The sequence below is a fragment of the Vicia villosa genome, linkage group LG1 (assembly GCF_029867415.1).
Source record: "Vicia villosa cultivar HV-30 ecotype Madison, WI linkage group LG1, Vvil1.0, whole genome shotgun sequence".
In the NCBI taxonomy this organism is placed as follows: Eukaryota; Viridiplantae; Streptophyta; class Magnoliopsida; order Fabales; family Fabaceae; genus Vicia; species Vicia villosa.
In genome coordinates, this window is record NC_081180.1 from 245,979,919 (window position 1) to 245,985,918 (window position 6,000).

Sequence of the window (6,000 nt, forward strand, 5' to 3'; positions counted from 1 at the left end):
ACCCCCACAGAGATGATTTACCTCAACCGAGGATTTAATCCACTAATCGCACGGATTACAATGGTTCTCCACTTAGTCCGCGACTAAGTCTTCTAGAGTATCCTGATCACAACCTGATCACTCCAGGAACAAATGCTTAGACACAAGCTAAGACTTTCTTAGAGTATCCTGACCACCACGTGATCACTCTAATTACAACTGCTTAGACACAAGCTAAGACCTCCTAGAGTATCCTGATCAACACTTGATCACTCTAGTTACTTACAACTTAATGTAATCAAATAAGAGTATTACAATTGCTTCTTAAAAGCTATAATCACAAACTGTGATATTTCTCTTAACGTTTAAGCTTAATCTCACTAATATATTACAACAGCAATGTAGTGAGCTTTGATGAAGATGAAGATTCTGAGCTTTGAATAAAACAGAGTTTCAGCAAGTTAATATGAGTTGTCTTGTTCAGGATGGTTGTAGTTAACTTTGCTTCTTATCAGAACTTCATATATATAGGCGTTGGAGAAGATGACCGTTGGGAGCATTTAATGCTTTGCGTGTTCCGTACAGCATCGCATTTAATGTTATACGCTTTTGTCAACTACCTCGAGCCTTGTTCACGCTGTGTCTACTGACGTTGCCTTTAATAGCTTCTAACGTTCCTTTTGTCAGTCAGCGTAGCCTGCCACTTGTACTTTCTTCTGATCTGATGTTTGTGAATACAACGTTTGAATATCATCAGAGTCAAACAGCTTGGTGCAAAGCATCTTCTGATCTTCTGACCTTGAAGTGCTTCTGAGCGTGATACCATCAGAACTTCAGTGCTTCTGATCTCATGTTCTTCTGATGCTTCCATAGACTCATGTTCTGATTCTGCTTCGACCATCTTCTGATGTCTTGCCAGACCATGTTCTGATGTTGCATGCTGAACCTTCTGAGACAAAGCTTCTGAGCGCTGAATTATGCATACTCTTTATATATTTCCTGAAAAGGAAATTGCATTTGATTAGAGTACCATATTATCTTAAGCAAAATTCATATTATTGTTATCATCAAAACTAAGATAATTGATCAGAACAAATCTTGTTCTAACAATAATTTATATGAAAATCAATTATACAATCAAATTATAACAACAATCATGGTGAGAAATTAGATTCACATACATCATCAACAAATTAAAACAAAATCACAAACCACAACATGATCATATAGAGGGTAAAGGTCCTTCATCTACTCTTCATTGCAAAATATCAAATATCTAAGCAATTTCTCTCTTACTTGATTTTTCCAGCAATTTCTCTACAACAATGTTGAAATCTCTCTTCTTTCTAAGCCATTTTTGCCTCTTGCCTATTTTCTCAAAAACTACAATTTTATGTAGTCTCTATGCTAACTCTAACACTTTTTATCTCTAAAAACCTAATTATTCCAATTCCTTAATAATTCTATTTTCCTCCTCTCATGTTATCTCTTTTTTCTCCTTATTCCCCTATTCTTTCCTTATTTCGTTTCAGCCCCAACTCTACCAATTTCCAATATTTTCTTATTTATTTTAGGCTTAATTGAAATTTTGGTCACCCTAATTTTATTATTTTTGAGTTTAGGTCCCCCATTTTAAGAACCTGATTTTTTGGCCCCTCAATTTTATTTGTTTCAAGATTTTAGTCCCTCATCTCATTTCGATGTCATTTTTTATGACATGACATGTGAAGTGATGATGTGTCATGACTTAGTGGCCTAATTCAATTACCACATCACTTATATTTTTATTTTAATAATAATAATAATAATAATAATACTATTTTCTTTAGAATAGTCTAGCCCGACTCCCATGTCAATTGAGTCAACACAACATATATGAAACATATTGAGACTTTTTTAAAATTATACCTCTTTACTATTATTTATTATCCTTGACAAGTGAGTCCTGCTCTACAACTAAGTGAGTCTTGCTTCTTTTCAAATATCCTGCAATTTCTTTCTATTAATAATTATTCTTCTTCTACATGTTTCCAACATAGTATATGCCCACAACAACACCAGAATATCAAGTTTCCAACATAGTCTATGCCCAAAACAATACATCATACACCTCTATGTTTCAAGCCTTTGATAGAAAATTCTAGGTTTAAATTCAACACCCTTTCCAACATAAAATCATTACATATTATCACTCCTCTCTGCATGAAAACCAAGTATTTGAAACGCGTGATGGCCAGGTCGTCAGATGCATGACAACCGTCATGCTGTTAAAGAATGCAGAATTTAAGTTTTCTGCAATAGAGTCCGTTTCAGACTTCGATTTTGACATCCAGCAATCCAATTCAAATAGAAAAATGTAGTATATAGTTACCCTCTGAGATTACACTAATACAACATTAATTTTACGTTTTAATTCATCAATTATCAGGATTCATGTTCATACTCCAAAGCTTTTCAACTCAACAATGGAGGAAATCCAAAACATACATAAACAAAATTTTACACCATAAAATTTATACGAAAATCAATTATACAATCAGATTATAACAACAATCATGTTGTAAAATTAGGATTTACATACATCATCAACAAAATCTCTAAGCAATTCCTCTCTTACTTGATTTTTCAGAAAATTTCTCTTCAACAATGTTAAAATCTCTCTCTTTCCTAAGCCATTTTTGCCTCTTGTCTATTTTCTCAAAAACTCTAATTTCACTTACTGACTGCTCTAGGTTAACTCTAACACTTTTTATATATATAAAAACCTAATTATTCCAATTTCTTAATAATTCTATTTTCCTCCTCTCATGTTATCTCTTCTTTCTCCTTATTCCCCTATTCTTTCTTTATTTTGTTTCATCCCCAACTCTACCAATTTCCACTATTTTCTTATTTATTTTAGACTTAATTGAAATTTTTGTCCCCATTTTAAAAATCTGATTTTTTGACCCCTCAATTTTATTTGTTTCAAGATTTTAGTCCCCCATCTTATTTCAATGTCATTTTTGATGACATGACATGTGATGTGATGATGTATCATGACTCAGTGACATAATTCAATTACCACATCACTTATAATTTTTATTCTAATAATAATAATAACTCTTTTCTTTAGAATAGTCTAGTCCGACTCCCATGTCAATTGAGTTAACAACATATATGAAACATATTGAAACTTTTTTAAAATTATACCTATTTACTATTATTTATTATCCTTGACAAGTGAGTCCTGCTCCTACATGTTTCTACAACTAAGTGAGTTTTGCTTCTTTTCAAATATTCTGCAATTTTTTTCTATTAATAATTATACTTCTTCTACATTTTTCCAACATAGTATATGCCCACAACAACACCACAATATCAAGTTTCTAACATAGTATATGCCCAAAACAATACATCATACACCTCAATGTTTCAAACCTTAGCTAGAAATGCTAGGTTCAAATTCAACACCCTCTCCAATATAAAACCATTACTTATTATCACCCGCTCTGCATGAAAACCAAGTACAGGTGTAATACGGTGAACTGACTTTATTTGAAATGTCGCGGTTAAGCATGAGTCGCCACCGACTTTTATTTTATCCAAATTAATCAGAAAGGCTAAAAGAACAGGAAAAAACCTTTTTAAAGAAAACTGAGTTCGGGGGGTAATTATGCAAAGGGAAGGTGTAAGGCACCCTTTGCATCCATGGTTTGCCATGGGCTCTTAATTGCTTTGCTCGTTTTTTGAAAAGAAATGTAGAAGAAGAAAGCGGACTTTAGCTCGTAAATGAGCGTAGCCATTTTGAAGATTTATGAGAAAGAATATGAAATATTTTTAGAGCAAGGCAAAGCAATTAGGGGCAATTACCTTGTAGTTTGAAAAAGGAGTTCTTTTAGCCTTTCAGGGTGAAAGGGTCTATCCTTGCCATAAGAGGGCAGGAAGCCTTTCATTTGGAGGTTGAAGGGTCGTCCCATTATCGTTCGCCATAAGACTGACCCATGCCATAGAGAGGCAGATAGTCTAAGGGAAGGATCATAATAGCCTTTTCGTAGGCAACTACTTCCGAGGGTCGAGATCATGTTTAGTGTATCGAAGGCAGCATCATTAGGGACCATGATCTTTAATCGAGGCAACATGGCTGAGGTATCCTCGTATTCGAGGGACTGACTATTCTGCAAAAAACACAAGGCAACAAAGCAACAGGCAACAGAGAGGTTACCCCAAAAGTGTGCGTGTGTGCACCAATCACGTGATTAATTTAGAAATTTAATCTTATAATTAGTGATGCTAATTTAGTTCAAGGCTTGCACTCCCTAAGATTACTAATCACACAAATAATATAATATGCAGATTAAGTGCCTTTAAGGCCAAGCAATACAATCTCGGAACAGTTACAAATAATATGGGGAAGGGAAAAAGAAACCAGTGGATCTGACTCAAGTAATAATCAAAAAAGAATAAATAAACAAGGTTAAGATTTAGGGTTACCGACTATCGAGCTTTGACGGTTGGCTAACCCTGAAAAATTGGAAAAGGAAAATAAACAAGAAGGAATGAATGTATTATCAATTCAAACGGTAATTAGGGTTAACCCTAATCAATAAAAAATAATGATAAAAGAAGAAGGGTAAAAACACTTAGCTTCGATTGATGAAGGTTGATGGGCAAAGGTTTGCCTTAAGCATTATCCCTGATCATCTGAGAATTGGCAGAAAAATAAAAGGAAAAAGTAAGTGTAGGAGGAGTTCATTGGCGGGGGTAATCAAACCCTAATTAAATAAAAGGCAGAAAAATATTTAAATAGTAAATATTAGAACTTAGCTTTGAATTTGACGTGGCGCGTAGTCGGAGGGCGTATGTTAATAAACCCTGTTGCTAACCCTGGAGCTACAATAACCCTGGAGCTACAAAAAGAAAAGAGAGAATTTTGAGTGTACGCACGATCTTCGTAAACCCTGATTAGGGCACAAGTTAGCCATAGTTAATAGAATAAAACAAATTAATTGTTGGTTTTCAACCCAATTAATTGAATCGGTGAAAATCAGGTTCCGAGTAAATCACCTAACCCTAATATATATTTTAGTCCATTAATAAAATATTTTTATAATTAACTAAATGATTTAAACTAATTTTAACAATTAAAAATAAAATAAAGTCATTTAAAATGAATCAACATTTTTTATTTTTAATATTTTTTATGAAAGGAAAAAAAAATAGAAATATTTTAGAAGAATGTTTAATTTAGAAAAGGTTTGTAGAATAAAACAAATACAAACATATAGCAAAATAAATACTTAAATAATTAAAAATAAAAAAAATTTGGGGGACTTAGCTAGGATTAGATGTGGTGCTCCAATGAGGGTCCATGGTACACTTCAGTCTTTGTGTGTGTTGGATTGATCTGGGCGTCGAACCAATGGTTGGTATTAGAGGATGTACCATGAGCATCTGCTGGACGCGTGCACCGGATCAATGGAGGTAATTTCTGGAAAAAAAACATGTATGGGATGGGGATCGAACCCACACCCCTCCGGTTTCCAAGAAACAAGCTGACCAGCTGCGCCAGTTAAATTCTTTGTTAAATGAAGGGATTTATGAAATAATATAATACAACAACACGCTCACATGGAGAAAAACGCGCGCTGGCTATGGATTCAAATAGGACCAATCGGACAACAACACGTCTTCGTCTTCCTTGCTCCAGAATTCGTCCTTTTCCTTGCTACGAATTAACTGCAAATTTGCTATGGTTTCAGAACGTAGCCAAGTACCTGCAATGTCAAATTCATGAAAACATCGTACAAATTCCAGATAACAACATGTTTCAACTCGGAATCTCCATCTAAACGTGATGGTGGCAGTGATCCGGGCCAATTTTCTCTGCAACTTAGTGTCCCCAATTTGAGAGCTCGGAAACCTAGCCATGGCATTCTTCACAACCTGCATCTAAACTCAAATCAAAGTATCCATAAAGTTTGCACACATGATTCTAAACCCAAATATATAATCAAAACGTATTTATGCTGCGTGGAATGT